Source organism: Drosophila ficusphila, unplaced genomic scaffold (genome assembly GCF_018152265.1).
Source record: "Drosophila ficusphila isolate 14025-0441.05 unplaced genomic scaffold, ASM1815226v1 contig_106, whole genome shotgun sequence".
NCBI lineage: Eukaryota > Metazoa > Arthropoda > Insecta > Diptera > Drosophilidae > Drosophila > Drosophila ficusphila.
The window spans coordinates 9,387,524-9,406,157 of record NW_025063993.1 but is presented as its reverse complement, the minus strand read 5'-3'; the positions used below and the strand labels follow the sequence as shown (position 1 = coordinate 9,406,157).

The 18,634-nt window shown below is 43.2% G+C and overlaps 1 protein-coding gene across 1 annotated transcript in view; it reads right to left on the bottom strand.

Moving 5' to 3' along the window:
* LOC108096253 overlaps positions 1 to 18,634 on the bottom strand; it is a 112,076-nt gene that overhangs the window by 7,826 nt on the left and 85,616 nt on the right. The window lies entirely within an intron of this gene.

Below are 18,634 nucleotides of genomic sequence, written 5' to 3'. Positions count from 1 at the left end.
AGCTTACTATTATTGCTGTTTATTTATACAGTATTTAAGCTATTATTGCTCGTAATTTTGGGGATTCCCCCCATCGACTCGACGGCTATTTATTTATATCGCTGGCAGCACCTTTGCTTGTTTACTCGGTTCAGTTCATGCAGATTTATGTTCGGCCAAATGGTGTAGTTGCCCCCAGTCCTTGCCCCACTATCATCGCACCACTCCGCACTGCCTGTGGTGGCACCACCCCCTCTATTTCCCCCACCCGCCACTTCCGTTGACAGCCACTTAAAGATGTGCCTGCCCGCGATAAGGTGTTTTGTTTCGGCTCTTCTGGCATTTGGCTTTCCACGGTGGCCGCGCTTGTGGTTTCAGCCCGCACCACCCAAAGGCATCCGAAACCATTGAGAAACCACCGAAAAGCCAAGCAACCAGCCACTCCATCCCCAAAGCGGCTGACAATATGTACGTATCTTTATTTATGGTAAATTGGGTGATTTACGTTGCGGCCGATAAGCTTTGCTTTTCAGCGCTCGCCGGCTGTCCTTGTCCAGAGTCCTGGCATTTGAATTGCCAGCCGGCTCAGGCTCAAGTCCTTGACTGTGACTGTGACTGCTACTGGGACTGAGGCAATGGCAGTGGCAGTGGGCTTGTAAATGGGCTTTTATTTTCGTTAGCCGGGTTAAGAGCCCCCACAAGGACGAATGCCGCGACCAAGACGCGGACGTGGCTGGATCCAAACAATTTGTGTTGGAATTAAGATAATAGATTACATTTAAATGCTTTCGAGGCTGCGAAAAGGGTTTACTTGTGTCGCCGAAATTTGAGTGCCGCTGCTGACGTCAGCTGTAAAATGGGTTGATAACCCTCCGAGAACCTTCTCATTCCGCCCGTCCTCCCATTTCCCCTTTGAAAAGATAAGACATCCGGACAGTGACCCATACCGAGAACACAGCGAACCCAAAAGCCAACGCCGTTTTAATGAGTGCGAAAAGTGAGCTGGCTTTATGGGTTGCGGCCACCTTTGCGTTTTATGTTAATGAGTGTCATCGGCATGGAGATTCGAGGAGCTCAGTCGGTGCACTCTGAACCCGAAAGCGTATCGAATAAACACCTGACAGCTCATCGCCGCGAGCGGCAACTCGCTACCGCGCACAATGAAATTAATTAATTGCGACAGCCACTTGAATTTCAATCGACAACCCTTCGATTTGCTAATCGCATTAGCCGCCATTCGAAATAGTTTGCCATGCAAAACGGCAACAATGGGGAGCGGATCGGGTGGCTATAGCTCGAGTGGCGCTGTGTTGAAAAGGCAACTCGGTTTTCACCTAACACTTGTCAGTTAACTCCTCTCAAATTGTTTCTGCACTGCGAATAATTGTAGGTCATCTAAATGTAGTAAAAATACTTTTTGTAAGAGTAAAAATATAGTAATCAAATTATGAATCTTAATATAACACCGATTATTTGGAATCCTACTTAATATTGATTATCTATTAATATATATTTTTTCTACCTCCGATTTCGCTACTGCTCTTTTGCGCTGCCAATTAATGAGATTTTTGTTGGGAATAAAACACTCCCATTGTCGTTGGCAAGTCGCGCAGTTGTCGACTATTGTAATTGGTTGCCGCCTTGTCTTTGAGCGAAAATATTTAATTAACGCCTTTTGTAGTTGGCTGCGATGCATGGCTGCTCGTAATACACTCCCAACAAAGGGTCACAAAAGGAGCAACAAATAAATCCGAAATTTGACAAGCCAAGCGCAAACAAAAGCCTTCATTTATTTAATTGCCTTTGGTCTAGGTACATCTAGGGAAAGATGCAAAAAATAACAACAATATCTTAAACAAAGCAAATATTTTCTGCAGAGCTTCGTAGCTCTTCAATTGTATTTCGTTACAGGATTCAATTAGCCAAGCCATGTGGATAAAAATATTGTTAAATTTGAAATCCACTCTTGAATTGGATCGATTCCCTGCTGTATAGATTTCTGGCTTTTTCGGTTAGTTGGCAAATTAGGTAAAAATCGAAGCAGAGAAAATGTAAACAAAGTGAATTCGGGAGGACTTCAGGTCGGAGGCGAATCCTTTTGCCCCATGCGGCTTTGTTCATTTGAGAAGAAAAAGTAATTAAAAGAGTAACTTGTCTGGATTAGTAAAAACATTTTAATTTAGTTGCCATGCATAACAAAGAGTACCGAAAGAGAGGGGTTAAGGAAAATGGCAGCAAGTCAAACTGAAATGGGTCAATAAATCCGAGCTTAATTTTATTGCTCTGCACGCTCGCTTCCCCCGCCTTTTTCCCCCATCTTGAGCTATTCTGCTGAGCGAGACGAAGAAATATAAATCGCAATGGTAAACAAATCAAAATAAATGAGTAACAAAAGCAAGCCATGGCCGAGGCTATGTGAGCTCAGCTTTCCCCGCCGCCTTTCCCATTTCCCCGGCACTCCTCCGATGTGCTGACAAGCTGACAAACTGACTCGAGACTCCGAGGGAGTCTGGCAATCTGCCGAGGCAGCTCAGGGGGTCTGGAAAAGGGAAAATGGAAAATGGAAAAGGGAGAAGGGCGAAGTGGGAAAAGCAGCAAAAAAGAAATTATAGTGGCTGAGCAGGGATTGAGATACGTAAACGTACACGGATTCCGATTGGAATTGCGATTCCATTTCCCCCAATCGCCACACGGAGAAAATATTGTCACAAAAACCATCTGCAGTGGTCACTTTAACACCGATCTTATCTCGCTATCAAAATGTTTCCAAATTAAAATAAAAGTTAAGTCATTGCCAGCTTACTATATTCCAAAATTTAATTAAATAATAGTTTAGGTTACTATGGAAAAATGAAGACAAATGATGTAAACCTAAACCTCTTTCTAAAATGATATCTTCTATACTATTTGTTTCTCTCAGTGATCGCTCGCCCTTTTACAGCTGCAACATTATTGGGTCCACAGCAAACATTGTGTACATTTTGGCTCATTTCAATAAGGGCACAAATTTTACTAGCCGGACATGTCAGAAAGCAGTTGCCATTTTGATGGCAGCGACGGGTTAAAACATATAAATTCGCATTAGAAATGCACGAGTTGATTTGAGTTTCATTTTGGCTGTGAAACGGGCAAACAATGCCCAATGCAACTGCAACCCAAATGGACCAACGAAGTGCAGCGTAAGGTAGTGGCAGCAGAAACATTTACTGCTGCTGCTGCTGCTGTTGTTGCTGTTGTTGTTGTTGTTGCAGTTGCACGTTCCGCCGGCCTGCGAAACATTCATTTCCTTGTCTCGGCTTCGAATCCCTGCACACATCCCCTGGCTCCTTTGCCTTGGCAGCTTCCTCCCAGCTTACAGACTCCTGCTGCCGAGGCTCCTCCTTTTTAAATGCGCGTAAACTACTTACAAGAGCATCCGGCGACTCCTTTTGATTAAAATACAAAAGGTATCGAAAATCTAGCAACAACTACAGCCATCTTTAATTTAATGAGATGACTTCAATTTTAATAATTTCAATAAAGCTCTTTCTACCTTAAAATTAAGTCCATATTAGCCTTAATAAAATTAATAAAAATTTTTGTTTTATAAGCGCAGAAAAAACGACCTTCATAGCTTTCTTACCTATTTTATGGCAAACAATAAACAAGATAAAAGGAAATTTCAGCAATCTAAAATTTTCCCTGGCAACTTTTATAGTCGCTGCCAGAATTCCAGAGCTATTCATTTGAATGCAACTGTAGAAAGCTATATATACGCACCGACAGGCAAAGAATATAATATATATTTCTTGGGCAGTGAACAAAAACAAACTGCCGGCAAACATATTGCGAGAGTGCAAACAGCAAGCATAAGATGCGTTGAAAATCCTTTATAAGGGAAATTATTTGCGCAAGGACAACAACAGGAGCGAAGGCAGCGAAGGCAAAATGGAAACGAAAATGAAAATGACTCGGGCAAAAAGGGCCAACTGCGTTGGCCAAAACAAACCGATTCCCCAGATACGCCTCGGCCCCATTCGCTTGCCAAATGTGTTGGAAAATTTCTTGCTGCGCGAGATCTTCTGAAAAAATCTCCGTGGCCATTTCGACCCACTCCACGGAGGCGCCGAGAAGCGTGCTACACTTTTCTTTAATGGCAGTCTCGGCGCTTTTATGTCATAAAAATTGAGCAAGGCGAGAGAAAATCTACTATATCTGGGTGGAAGCTGCCGTTGGTAGGGGGCGTTTTATGGCCGGCATTTAAGGGGCGTGGCCATGGCGCATTCACCTGCAGTTTAGACAATGCGCTGCATTATTTAAAGCAATCCAGCCAGGAATAAAACTAAGAAAGGCGAGCTGGAGAGCTGGGTCAGCACGAAGGCGGCGGGGCAACGCGGCAAAATGCAATTAAAGCGCCGCTTCGCATCCAGAAACCTTTCAAAAATCTACTGGCAAAGTTTTCGCATGCATTGGCAGGCAACAAAACAAGGGCAACCTACAGAAAAATGAGGAGAAATCGAGTGCTTCACACAGAGCAAAACTATGAAGCCTTAAATCAACAGAAAATCAAATTATTTTCATTGCAACTTCATGGTTGTAATACAATAATAACCAAAAACATGAAAACAAGAAAAAGTTTAAGTCAATTAAGACAAATGCAAGGGTTGTCTTGCATTTGAGTGAAATTTAAATCTTTTGAGGCCCCCATTTTTTCATCTGCAAAATCAGAAAACAGCGCAGTACACAACTGGCAGACAAGCTCTAAAAATACTAAAAATACTTAATTTAGCTGAAAATGTCGCTGGCCTTTGTTTTGCCAGAGCGCATAGCAAGTTTACAGTTCCTGCCTGGAGATCGTATCCGAAGTCCCAGGGATCCGTACCATTCTTATCCTCTTTTCCTTCCTAACCCACCCACTCCCCTCCTTCGTTGGCGATTCCGGCAGGCCGTTGTACGTGCGCCCGTCAAAGGTTTACGGGTGTGTGTGTGTGTGTGTGTGTGTGTTGGACTGGCTAAGTGCAGCCAAGGATATACGTACATCTGGTCTTTGCTGTATACGTGTGTGCCGCTGTGTGAGCATTAGAAACGCTTATGACAAACGGATATTAAGTTCAGCAGTCACGTAGACCAGGTAAAATTCTTTTACGATAATTTTTGCTAAAAAAGAAGCCATAGCGAAACAAAAGGAAACTCCGAAACAGGAGCATCAGCTTCGCAGGAAGGCGAGCGCGGCGAAAGTGCAAAATGCAAGCTGAGTTTCGTGGAAATAAGGGAGAGTAAATCATTTTGGCAACCGGGAAACTTGAATCACTCAAGTAGAGGGCTTCATTACGCACTTAAAGGCAGCAAGTTTTAACATCGTTGGCAGGGAAAAAGAAAATGTAAGCTACAACGAAGGAAATAAGAGCCGGCAATCCAAACAACATGCAGATTAGTAAATATTGCAAGCTTGGAAACTGGGTAAAAACCGCAAGGGCGAAGGCAACTGGATTCTGGACATTCAAGTTTAACAACTTTAAGTAGACCACAGCTGGGCTCGGGATTCATTTCAGCCTAAGGTTGATTTGTTTTTGATAAATAAGTTTTCTTCTTAAAAGAAAGAATTTCCAAACTGGGTTACCTTTACTTTATAATTGTTTGTTGCTATTAAATAGAGAAGCTGACTGTTAATTGAATAACTCAAATACTGTTCAACACTTTTTTTTTTATGAGAACTAATTCTGTTTTGAGAGCTAAGTAATTACTCAATTAAAAAGTGGAAAATAGTTTTATACTACACAATTGGTAAATCAGATCAATTAAAGGGGAAGTGCAAAGCTAAGTTCAGTTCAATTTAGCCGATTAAATTCTAAGCACTATTTATTGGAGCAAGAGTTAGCAATGTTACGTATTCGCCCCGTTGGCACGGGTAACTTTTCGAGTTTCGTGTTCATTTGCAATTTGCGAAGCAGCAACAACAATTAAGGGAGTTTCTGAGCGTAGCATATCCTGCAGTTTCGGCCCAAATACCCCCTTTCTTACCCTTTGTCCAACAGTTAACAATTAAGTTAACAGTTTTCGGAGTGTGTGCGAGTGGAGGATTTTGTCTGCTCCAGCGCAAGGCGAAGTTTCACACCTTGTTGGACATGGAACTATGCACATGCACTCCCATTCCTCGGCTTAATAAATTCTTACAACAAATAAATATTATTTAATTAATTTCACAGCTTTAGCCGAAACACAGCAGACAAGTTTCGCAACTGCGATGGCTGTTTGAGAGTTTTGCAGTTGTGCAACTTCATTTTGTTGTTCGGTTTTGCACTGTTTTGCGGTTAGAACCTCCCTTCCATCTTTCTGGTCCCATGGCGGAGTTCCTCCATTGGGGTTTGGTTTTTGTTTTTTGGTCGGGCTTTTCGGCCATGGGATTTGCCACTAAGGTGGCGTCCCCAGTTCAAAACCCCCGTCCCAAGTCCCCAATCCGAGCCCCTGTCAGTCGGTCCATCCATATGGGGGCCACGTGTGCGGTTTGTCCGTTGCCTGCTAACTTTATTACGATTATGTTGGTGTTTGTGTGGGCCTTGTTAATACGCTTATTGCCGCTCTCGCCCTCCCTCGCTTTCGGCCACTCGGTTTCTGTTTATTAAACTAGAGTTGATGTTGCTTTTTAAAGTTTCGCAACCACTCTGACCATCTCAGCCCCACAAATTGCCTGCAATTAGATGCCTTTAATAAAAAGAAACCAGAGCAGAGCTAAGCACAAAAATGTTGTTGCCTTCTATGTTGCTCTGGAATTGCCAGCAATTATTTAATGGTCCTCTAATAGCCAACATCCGAACGGGGCCATAACAACGGCCAACAACGAGCGGCCAACGTTAACTTAACATTACGACCAAAGTGAAGTGGGTGGGCAAGCCAAAAGGTTTTCGAATGCGGACGAACGGGAGATGCCCTCTTAAAGGTGTAGGATTATTGCCCGAAATCCTTGGTAGAAACGAGACTTAATATTACTAATCTGCCATTTAAATTATGAAAACGTAAATATTCGAAAGCTTTAAGAGATTCAAAGAAATGGTTTAGTTAAAGTAAAAATACAGAAAATATTTTTGCTAAAATAAAACACGAATATTTTCAAAAATTATTTTCACAAGAAATAAATACTGTACACGAATTTAGGCTTTAAATTTTTCTTTCATTTTTAATCCTGTTACGAGGACCATTCATATTTATTTATTATTTTTCTTAAGAGTATTAAAGCTTGTTGATGCTTGCTTGGATATCAAAGTACAAATAAAAAGCACACAAATTATTACAGAATGCCCGGGGTGGCTGCCCCTTCTCCCCGACCACGCCCACTCCCACTCCCACTGCCACTGCCACCCACTTCCTGTTGCCTCCTCTAATTGCCAAGTGCCATAAAAATGCGTTTGTTGTTTGTCTCCGCCTCATCTCGCCAGTGGATGCGATGCCCGTTTCTCAACCGATACGCTTTGTGTGCTTTATATGGCTCTTCTCCCCCCGAAAAGCAAACGCGTTTGTTTATACTTTTTAATTTCTTCGGGGCGGCAATAACGCGTGGCAAATACATAAATTCGCGTCAATTAATAAGGAATTGTGGAGCGTGGCAATGCGAAACAAAATGGCAGCAGCGCACGGCACAGATTATTACACGTGTGTGTGTGTGTCTGTGTGTGTGTGGAGGGGCAGGAGGCGTGGCTGGGAATTCGGTTTGCGTACTTCTACTTAATTGCACGCCAAAGAGGTTGCGGCAAGAGGAGACTCCAACGCCAGACCGGGCTAAATTACGATGCATTTAATTGCTCGGATTTGGCGCACAGATTTATGTCCGCGCCACTAAGTGGCCTGCTTAAGGCTTAAATGGCCACGACGACGTGAGCGAGCCAAGGACGCCAGGACGCCGGGATGCCGGGACGGGCAACGCACACGGGGCGAAAGTGAAATCGCCGCCAGGATATGAGCCATGTGCCTCATGCCAAGCACCTGTCTACGTGCTCGGGTCGCCGGTTGGCCAACACCAATGGCCAGAAGACCACTTAACCCATTGTGGCAGAACGGCGAAAAAAAGGTGGCGTAGAAATCACTTTCTGGCGAATGCCAACCCATAGTCAATTCTCAAGGCTACAAAAATCGAATAAAACTGCACAAGGAATTTTAAAAACCAACCAAACAATAGTCATGTACTGCAGTGCAGTTCACTTTATAAATTTATTCTTCCTTTAAAGGTAAAAAAAAAAAGTGAACTACTTTCAGCTAAGTAGTTTTTAGCTAACACACTGAACATCAATGCTTAAGTAGGTTTAAAAACTTTGCACATAATAATAACACGAGGAAAATATATTTACCGAAGAATAACTAGAATATTAAGAGCCCAACTTCCAGCAAAGTTCCTATTTAATTTCTACGAGTCACCAAGCACAAAAACGACTTGCAAATTAAATTCCTTTAGTGCGAATACATCAAGTGCAACCGCTTCGAATCCATAAAACTTTAAAACTTTTCGCTCAACGTAACTTTTGCAGCAGGCAGCGGGTTAATTGGCAGAGCAGAAAGCAATTCCCATATGAGATCTCGGTGGTTTTCAGTTCGAGTTCGGTGGAACCAAGTGTCGCGTTGCCGTTGCCGTTCTAATTGGAGGTCGGCGAGCCAGCAGCATAATTTTAATTTAATCTTTTTCCTACCGCACGGTCGCGTGGGAGAGCTCAGCAAATCAGTTTAGGAATGTAAATTGATTTTGCGGTAATATGCAATTTAGTGCCCAGACAGAGGGACACGGGTTGCCGGTTGCCGGTTGCCTGTGCAGTGGTCAATGGTGCGTATGCGCATTCTTGGGTCAGCAAAGCTGCCACGTTTTTGCGCCACGAGAGGGTCGGCAATCCCAACTATTTAAGATATGGTGCACCATAAAAAATTAAACTATATTCCAAGTATTCCTGGGCCGGCCGTAAAAACTTGCCGAAAATAAACAGAAATTACCAGTGGCCGACCGCAAGTAAATAAAAATGTTCAGGCAGAAAAGCTGCTCAAAGAAACCGAAAGCGAGGAGGAAACACAGGGAGTTCTTGTCGCATTACGCATGAGGAATTTTCGTTTTTTAAATTCTTTAAGTAATGCAAATTAAATTTAAATAGCAAATAGGCGAGAGGCAAACACAGCAACACCGAGCGGGAGGGAAAGCCAAGCCAAGCGGAGGACCACGGAGGATAGAGAAACGGCGGCCAGGACATTCTGGGGTCCAGTTGCTGGCATGAAACAAATTTCAAAGACAAATAAGCGCCGAAAACAGCAGCAATTAATTTGCTCCCTCCGTGTGAGGGTGTCCTACGGCTTTGTGAGAGCTCTGTGAGGGCTCCGGGAGGATGTCCTCTCCCCAGCCAAAGGACCTTCGGCCAGACAATTGCCGGGCCATTGCGTGGGAAACTTTCTTTTGGCTCCGCACAGGCGGAGGCTCCAACTTTTCGGCGCGGTGAGCAAACCGCACGGCCAACTGTGAAACGGAGCAACACCGAGCGACAGCCACAACAGCTACTAGCAACTTAAGCCCAACAACTTGAAGTTGTTTCGTAAGCAAACAAACGAACGCACCCACACGGCAACAACAAGGAGCCGCTGCAAGGAGCAGAGGACCAGAGGACCAGAAACCGAAGCAGGAACTGCCAACTGAATGGGAGTCGGAGTTGCCGGGTAGACAGCGAATAAGGCCGAGTTGAGATGCGGGACGTTTCCCTGCTTGGCTACCGCTTACATTTCACACATTTCATCCATTTTTGCACTGGTGAAAAAGGTTTGGTTTAATGTGCTTTGAAACCAAATAATTTAAAATCATTTCTGATACAGTTTATGGGTTTCAAATCTTCACTATATTTAGTCTACTTCCTTGTTGAAAATTAAAGCATTTTGTATTAAAATATATGAACAGGTTTCAAGTTTGCAACTGTTGTTCGTTGAGAACAAATTCCCTATAAAGCGTTCCCAGATTTTTCTGTTTCATAAAATTTTAAATTCAATTATTTCTCCCTGTGCATTTTCTCTCTTTGCTGCTGGAGTGCCGTGCATGCGGTTTAAATTCAAATTTGTTGGCAACAAACAGACAATTAATTTCGCATATACCATAGATGTGCTGAAGGCGCTTTTTGTTTTGTCCTGCGACCAGGCTCCCAGCTCCCAGCTTCCCTCTTCCCCAACTTCCCCCTCCTTTGCCAAGTCGTCGTTGTCGCTGTCTATGACCCGCAGGCATAATGGGCATCTAAGTGCCGGCACAGCCAGACAACGCGGATTGCCTCCGCTCCTTGCGGATTGCCTCCCTGCTCCTCTGCATATGTGCCTTGTCTCAAGGTTTTAGCCACGACCACGCCCACTTTTATTAGCTCAATTTTTTGCTGCCGCTCCATTCACCCCACGCTGTGTGCCTGCATTTGAATTTTAAATGTTATTACTTCTTTTAAATTGATCAGCATCCGTCGGCGGAAGAGGGGTGCGAGGGGTCGGAAAGTCCTGCTAATTTATTCATGGCAAATAATTGTTTGTTAAAAGGGCGCAAAAATGTAGGCAAGTAAATGGATGCTAATCTGCATATGCTGGAAATTGAAATTGGAGGGGAAGATAGAAAAACTGTTTTATTTAAGCAGTGGAATTGTGTTCTCTTTAAGATTGTTAGGGCAAGGACATTTCATATAAATGGTAAAAAAAAGAATTTCTAACATTCACTAGAATGGAGAATAATGTGTCATATAGACAAAACAAGATTTATGACTGATGATTGAATGAGATGGCCTCTTTAAGCTTTGATCATTTAATATACATTTTTCCCTGTGTGCCCAAAACTAATTATTTCCCGGACCACCCCGAGATGTTTGCATTATCTTCAAGTTCCTACAGACCCCCTCCCTGTTTGTATTAGATAATGTCCGCTTGGGATTGTTGTTACCAAGTACATAACTTAAAGCCAGCTGCAGCTCCGCGCTGCTCTGCGTTAAATTCCGGGACAAACAGACCCAAGGACATGTCAAGCGCAGCACACAAACAAACAGGACGGGCAAACAAACACCCACGCTCGCAGGTCCTTGGGATGGAGGTGTTGGAGTCATAGACAATGATTAAATGATGCCCATCATTCATATGCACGGCATGAGCGGGGAATGGAATCCTGGGGATGGACTGCTGCGGGTCCTGTAATGTAGTGCCATAATCCTTGGCGCAATTTTTGTGTGTACGGAGCAATATGTCGTAATATCCGGCGCTGCCTGCTTTTATTTGCCACGCACACATTCGTTTGGCCTACGCAAGGACATATGAGCTAACTGACAGCCATTCTCTTGGCCAGGTTTTCACCCTCCCACCCGTCTTCTATTCCCTCTGCTTTTTTTTTTTGGAGGGGCAGGCAGTTGAAAGTACTAAGCGTGGCTATGATTTAGCGCTTTATTATTTGCCGGGTCGTTTTTCTCGCCATCTCGCCAAAACCATTTCAACAACCTGGCCAACTTGCTTCGACGTGACCGTGTCTCGTTGCCCGGAAAGCGCCGCCGCTTTGTAGCCACTTCATCAATTATTCTTAAGCATAAAATATTTGTCACTTTTACTAAATTTATTGTGACAAGGCTCCTGCACACCTATCACCAGCACACACAAACGGACCGAGGAGAGAGCCAGCGAAGGGACACTTTATAAGGAGCTCTGCATATGAATCACGTGCGTAATGGCAAAAGGAACCAGGAGCAGGAAACGCGGGAAAGGACTCGTTTGGGCTGCGATTGCTTTACCTGGCTGCTTTGCCTCAAGTGGACAACATTTTGTTTTGTTTACTCTACAAGAAAGGGAGGAATCTTTGGTGGCTTGCGGTGTCAGTAAAAAAATTAAATTTTGTAGAAATTTATGTGATCTTTAAGAGTGTTTTCTGAATGAAATCAGTTTCGATAGATACAAAACTAATAAAAACCTTCAAGCCATGAGTAAAACCTAATAACTTTTCCATTAACTTGAAGTAATTTAAAACCTTGTGGCCATAGCAACTCTCCGTTTTAAAAACGTACTTTCCTATTTCCATTTTAATTCCACGTGCTCTGTTTTTCTAGTTGCTAACCCAAATACCATTACTTTCCCAGAGCATCTTGACTTCGTTCTGCTTTACAGACTTCTTCAACTTATATTTTCGCTTCCAGGTTTGTTTTGCTGCCACTTCCGCCACGTTTTGTACGCCATATATTTTAACGTCCTGCGTATTTGCCTTTATTTATGCCCTGGCCAGGCAGAGAGGCGAAGGCGAAGGCGGAGGCGAAGGACTCATTTCCACTTTCAGGACTAGCGGCCCACGTGGCGTATGTGCGATTTGAGTGTCGCCGCAACTCGAAGCGCATTGAATTGAAATTCGTGGCGGACGGAAGTCGGTGTCAAGTGTCGCGGAAGCTTTCTGGCACTTCATCAACTCTGAAGTGAACGTCCGCCAGTCGGAGCCACAAATCAGATAAGCGAGCACGCGATTAATATTTTTCAAGACTCCAGGCTTTTCTTCACCTGACTCCTCGCCTTTGTGGCCAAATCAAAGTGACTTTCGCTTGAAGTTGCCGACACAACTTTTTGTAATTTTTGTCATATTCAAAAGGGGCGGCGATGGGGGCGCGTTTGGGGTCAAAGGGAGCTGCAGCAAAAACCCATTTAATCCCCGCGTGTGCCAAATGGACGCAAAGTAAACTGTTGACATTTCAGCCTCGGCAACATGACACCCCAATGTGGGTGAAATGTGGGTGAAAAAGAGGCGTGTGGTGGTGCTGCCGCTGCTGCAGGACGAGCACGTGCCTCTGTCGCTGCAACTGAAGTGGATGTGCCTCCAAAGAGACAGGAGTAAGCGATCCTCCTCATTTCACCACCACCTCTTTGCCACGTGTTTACTAAACACCTACACAAACGTTGCAGCTGGATGCACCGAGCTCCTCTTCGTTCCCCGCAAATCTTTTTTGGTCCGCTGGAAAGCGAGCAAGTAAATGAGTTTACAATGGTAGAAATTATTTTGAAAACAGAGCAAGTTATTCCGGAAATAAAATTGGTCAAAAAACTTAGTTTTTTTGCAATATCTGAGGAAGTACTCATCCAAATGTGGAATGACATACAACGTTGAATTCGGAATAAAATTTTGAATCGGATAGCACTCTCACCTAAAATGGTCAAAACTTGCCCATTTTTCGTATAAAATGATGACCAAAAATGCGAAAATTGACCAAAAATCTTTTTTTTTTTAAGATGTTTGGTGCTCCTAAATTAATTAAAATATTAATTATTATTTTTTAATTAAAACCAAATTGTATACATATGAATACAATTAGAGCCAGATTTTTCTCAATGAAATGTCTAAGCGCTCTAGTACCATACAGGATCGGCGGAGTCCTGTGACTTTGGTCGGTGTTCGGTGTTTGAAAATGCTTTGTGGGGTAGTTACACTCCGCCCGCAATCAGGTGCCAACATGCAGGTGAAATGCAAATAATTTTTGTTTTATCTGTAGCGCGGGTATTTTCTTTTTCCTGTTTCGCAGTTTGTTTGCCCAGCTTCCCGTTCCGCTGATTCTGATTTGGATTCTGTTCTGTTGTCGCTGCTGGCGGCGCTTCTCCTGTTTGTTGCTGTTGTTAAGTTGGCAAACACGAAAACACACTCGCACACACACACACACACACACAGTCTGGAAAACTAGCTTAACAGGCAAATAGGAGACGGGTGACTGGAAACGGAACGAATCTTGAGCCGGAAAAGGGAAAGTCTGGGTGAAAGGTGGAAAAACGCGACAAGTTGTTTTAGAAAAGTTTTTAAGGAGGAAAATTATTTAGCATAGATCAATTTATTGCATAAAAAAGTCATATAAATGTTTATAGGGATTTCTTTTTTTTTTGTAAGCAAAACATAGAGAATTTTGTCTACTGAAAGTCGTTCTACCGAAAAAACCTAGTAACCAAATATTTACCGCTCTAAACCCCACAGAGAAAAACTCTCACTTTATTAACTGCAACTCTGGTGAAAATCGATTTTTCGTCAAAACCTCTTGAATGGCATATTTCCACCTACGTTTGCCAATACATAGTTGACATTCAGCTGCACTGATTGAGTCACAATGCAGACTGTCAAAGAAATTGATTTGATTTGAAATGGAATGAAATGCCGCTTACATTCCTCCCCCTTTTAACCGACTTTCCTGCATTCTCCATTGACTGAATCTGACGACGTTAAGTCGAGCTTTGTATTTGTAGCTGCTCCTGTGGCTTTCTATTCTGCTTCCATTTTTCCCTTTGTCGATTTCGGTTGGCTCGGTGGCTTCTGTTGCATTTTTCTGCGTCTAGGCAGGCAAATGAAAATTCATTTTCTTCGTTGTCTTTGGCCCTGCACTTCTTTATCCTTGTTTTCATAACTTTTGCGCTTGCTCGCACGCACAAAAAAATGGGGGGAAATCCCTCGAAGTAAGGCTTTTGTGGTCTTTCATGTGTGTGTGTGCGTGCATGAGTGTGTGTGTGTCTGTGGAATTCCGCATCCGCTTTTGAATCCGCATCCGCAGTCATCCAGCTCATGGGCTTTTACGCCGGGAACTAGTTGCATTTTTATAAGGGCAGCAGCAGTGCGAGCTTGTTTGTTCTTTTTTATGTTTTTGAGGGAACCTAGCCCCTGCGTGACTCCCGGCATAATATTTACTGATGCCACGCCCACCCTGGCCTTTTCCGCCCTCCGGAGTGCGCTGTCAAGTGCACTTGTCGGCGTCATGGCTATTTGGGTTCGCACAAAAAAAAGAGAGCAGAGAGCAGAGCCCCTCATGAAAAGAGGAAAACCCCCAACCTCCGGCATTTGACTGAGCCGATTCACTAAATATTTACCTTGCAGCTGCGTCAGATTTACTTTTATTTGCCCGAACGCTGCCGGAATTTCAATATTAGTTGCGAAAAAATATATATATAAAATATCGAGCATATAGTATAGTGCAACAGTTTATAATACCACAAAGACGGGGCGAAAATCGAAGGGGCTGTGGGCGCTTGGCTGTTGGCAGTGGGCGTGGCTCTACGCTGCTGCTGCTCACGTAACATTTCAAAGTGTAGTTAATTGATTTTTCAGCACAATGCCAAGCGCAGAAACAGGAAAAATGCGCCACCCAACAATTTTGCGACCATGTTGACAGCCACCCATGAACGCCGCTTTGTATGCAGCACAAAAATTGCTGCACTTGTTTGCTCGCTTTTTACATAAATGCCATAAATTGCGTGTTGTTGTCAGTTGATTTTTCGGCAAGAGGTTTCGCCAGAGCTGCTGCACTGCAGTGCGAAAAGTGTCGCAGGAGCGAAGGAGTTGCCACGCCCCCTCCCGGCGAGGCGCGATAAATAAACAAAAATTGTGTTTGGCCCCATGAATATGAATAAATATTTGTCGCAGCTGCAGTTTGCAGCAACAGCATGTGCCTGCAAAAATGAAAGTGTCAACATTTAGGCCGCCCCCGAGGCCAGCTAACTGATTGCTTGAATGACTAACTGAACGACTGACTGACTGACTGACTGACGGATGTCGTTGGCAACAGAAGTTGCCAAAAACTGTAAATGGCACAAAACTTGTAGTCGTCGACGTTTTTGCCAAATTGTTAAAACGAAAAGGGAGTGAGTTGTTCGAGTCGAATCGATTGATTGGCAGTTCCTTAGATTGAATGCAATGCTGAGTGACAGTTTCCTAATGCAATTTGCTTTTCCGGATAATTTTCAGGGAAAAGTGGCAAATTTACATTTTAAGTAATTGAATGAAATATTAAAACATAGATCACATAATATGACAGCTGGAAAATTGAACTTAACAATCGATCGAGAGTCGTAACTCGCTAATATGAACTTTTGATTGGCAAATTAAACTACAAAAACTATTTGCACCTACAACTTTTGCACTCTGTGGAAAGTTTGTCGTTGGCCGAGGCGAGTGGCTGCTGTCTGCCGCCTGGTCAACAATTTTCTCACAACAATACCTCGGGTCGCTTCCTGTGACCCCAACACGTAGATGGGGATACAGCCAATCAAAGGAAAAATAAACCGCAACGAGGGGGAGAAGCTGAAGCTGAAGCTGAAGCAGAGCAGAAAGAAATACAAGTAATATGCAAGCATTTTATACACATCGACGACTGCCAGCCATGTACTTTATAATTTCAACTGCAAAAGTTGAAGAGGGTACACGGAAATAAAATACAACAAGAAACCACAGCCAATTATTGGTTCTCGTTTCAATAGACTGAAAACGAAATCCTTTTATGATATTTGAACGGTCTTACAATAGAATTTATTGGAAATATTTTAAGAAATATTTGTATTTATTTTATAAAGTATTTTTCCGTGTAGTAACATACTGGTTAGGGGCTTTTGCCATATCGAGATGAGCATGTTCAGCTACTCACGTGCCACATGCTTTGATTTGTTTCGTTACGTTTCATTACAACAATCGTGCTATCTCTTTCGCTTGCAGTTGTGCTCTCTCTTTCGCTCCCCTTCACATGAAGTGGCATTTCGTGTTGGCCAACGACGAAAGCACACACTGATACTCAACAACAAACACCGGAACGTTGCGGTTTTGATTTGCTGTGGCCAACATTCTCAAGAGAGCAGCTAGGAAATTTCATTTTGTCTAAAGCCCCAAAACAAAAGGCAACTTTTGCATGCCAGCAACTCGAATTGCAAGACCAACCAAGTCCAAGAGCAACATCAGCCGGAAAAGAAGGTCCATTGATAATCGGAAAATTGCAACAGACCCTTGGCCATTGACCAGTGGCCGTAGACAGCATGCATCATGCACTTTTATTATTATGCCAAATATTTTGCTTCCCTGTCGGCGATGGATTTTTCTTCCTCACCTGCACTGAGCGAAATCGACAGTGACACTCGATATATCTCATGCCGAATTGAGTGAGCCAGGGCTGTCTGCCACTCCCAATGGCAGTTCATTTGTCTTCTCCTGTCCGCCTCCATCTACAAGTGGAGCTTCGCTCCCAAACTTTGTGGCTTTGCACTTGTGCCAAGAACACACACATGCTGAAATTTAATTTATTTAGCAACTAAATCGATGGCCGACACAACATCAGCATTAGAGCCAACCGAAATAGCAACAGAAATAGAAAATAGAAACAGGAAGAACTCTGCCAACAATTGCTTTAAATGGCCAGATCTTGTCCGAAGACAGGAAAACTTTTCTTGGGTTATGGCTTGGCTAATTTCTTATTTTAGTTTGCCAAATCGAAATCGGATTTGCTGGCAATACTTTAAGAATAAGTTAGGAGTATAATTCTTCATGGTTGAATTAAGTTTATTCCTTGTTGGAAAACGTAAAATGTTTGCTTTATATATAATTACCGCAGGAGAAACTTCTGAAAATGAATACCTAATCAAAAAGCCAACAAAATTGTTAAATTACTTTACATTTCCACAACTTTTACTTGCATAAAAAGAATCTCTTCTTTTAGCAATTTTCCTAAGCTGCCAACAGATTTTGGTCAAAACTTAACGAAACTCAAATCATTAATTAAAAGCACTTAAAAAGAGCATGATTTTTAAAAAGTTTCTACCTTTTAACTTTTTCCTTTCCTCACTTTCATGCTCACCGAAATTGTCGGCTTTTTAGAAGTGTCTGGGACTTTTCCTCTTTGTTTTTGGTCAAGATTCGATGCGATTTTTCCGAATGCCAAGTTAAAAGTGAATGTCCCCCGTCGCGCACACACATGAGCACATCGAAATTTAGCATTCTGTTTGTTGTTAAGCTGTCTTTCTCCTTTCTTTCCTTTTTCATTCACTTATTTTGCTGTTCTTGTTGTAATGCAAAAGGCGCATCAGGCATTTGTATGCATTAGCTGGCAAAACGAACATTTTATGGCAGCCGAGAGGGGCCAAAAGCTGGGGAAAACTGGGGAAAAGCGAGCCAGGAGAGCTGGGAAATGGCTTTAGCACAAATATGCATGTCGGCACATTCTTGCATAGAATTGCACTTAAATGCAGAAAATGGCACACAGCATAAGCGGCGGGGGGTTGGGGGTCGAGCAGTTAGTTGGGGTTGGGGGAAAACTGGGGGAAAGCCATGGAAAATGCGGCCATAGCTGGACAGAGCTTGTTGGGCACTTATAGGGACGTCATGAAAATCAGGAAACAGGATATATTAAGTTTGAGGAATGGCCGAAGCCTGGACACACTAGTGATGTTGCTGTTGTCGCAACAATAAAACAGCCGCAGCAGCAGCTCAAGAAGAAGAAGGGTCGTAAAACTGCCCCCCCCTGCCACGCCCCTCCGCCTGCGACAATTTTTATGGCCACACATAAAACGGCAGTAGCAGCAGCAGCAACAGAACAGCAGTGGCAGTGGCAGCAACAACGTTTTTTCAATTGCCTGCCACAATTTCTATTAGTGTAAATATGCAAAGTACATGAAGACATGAGGCTCAACTTCCGCTGAGCTTGGCAATATAAAATGCAAAATGTAACAATGTTGCTGCTGCTGATGTTGCCACTGCTGTTGCTGCTATTGCTGCTGTTGCTGCTGCTGCTGCTATTGGCATTCGGAATTACAATTGCTGGCCATATTTAAAAATCTCATTTCCAAACGCTTTTCCCATTCACACTTCATTTAATGGACACAGCACAGAAACACAGAAAGAGAGTGAAAGAAATTTAAAGCAGACGCCATTAAATGAATGGAGCGACGT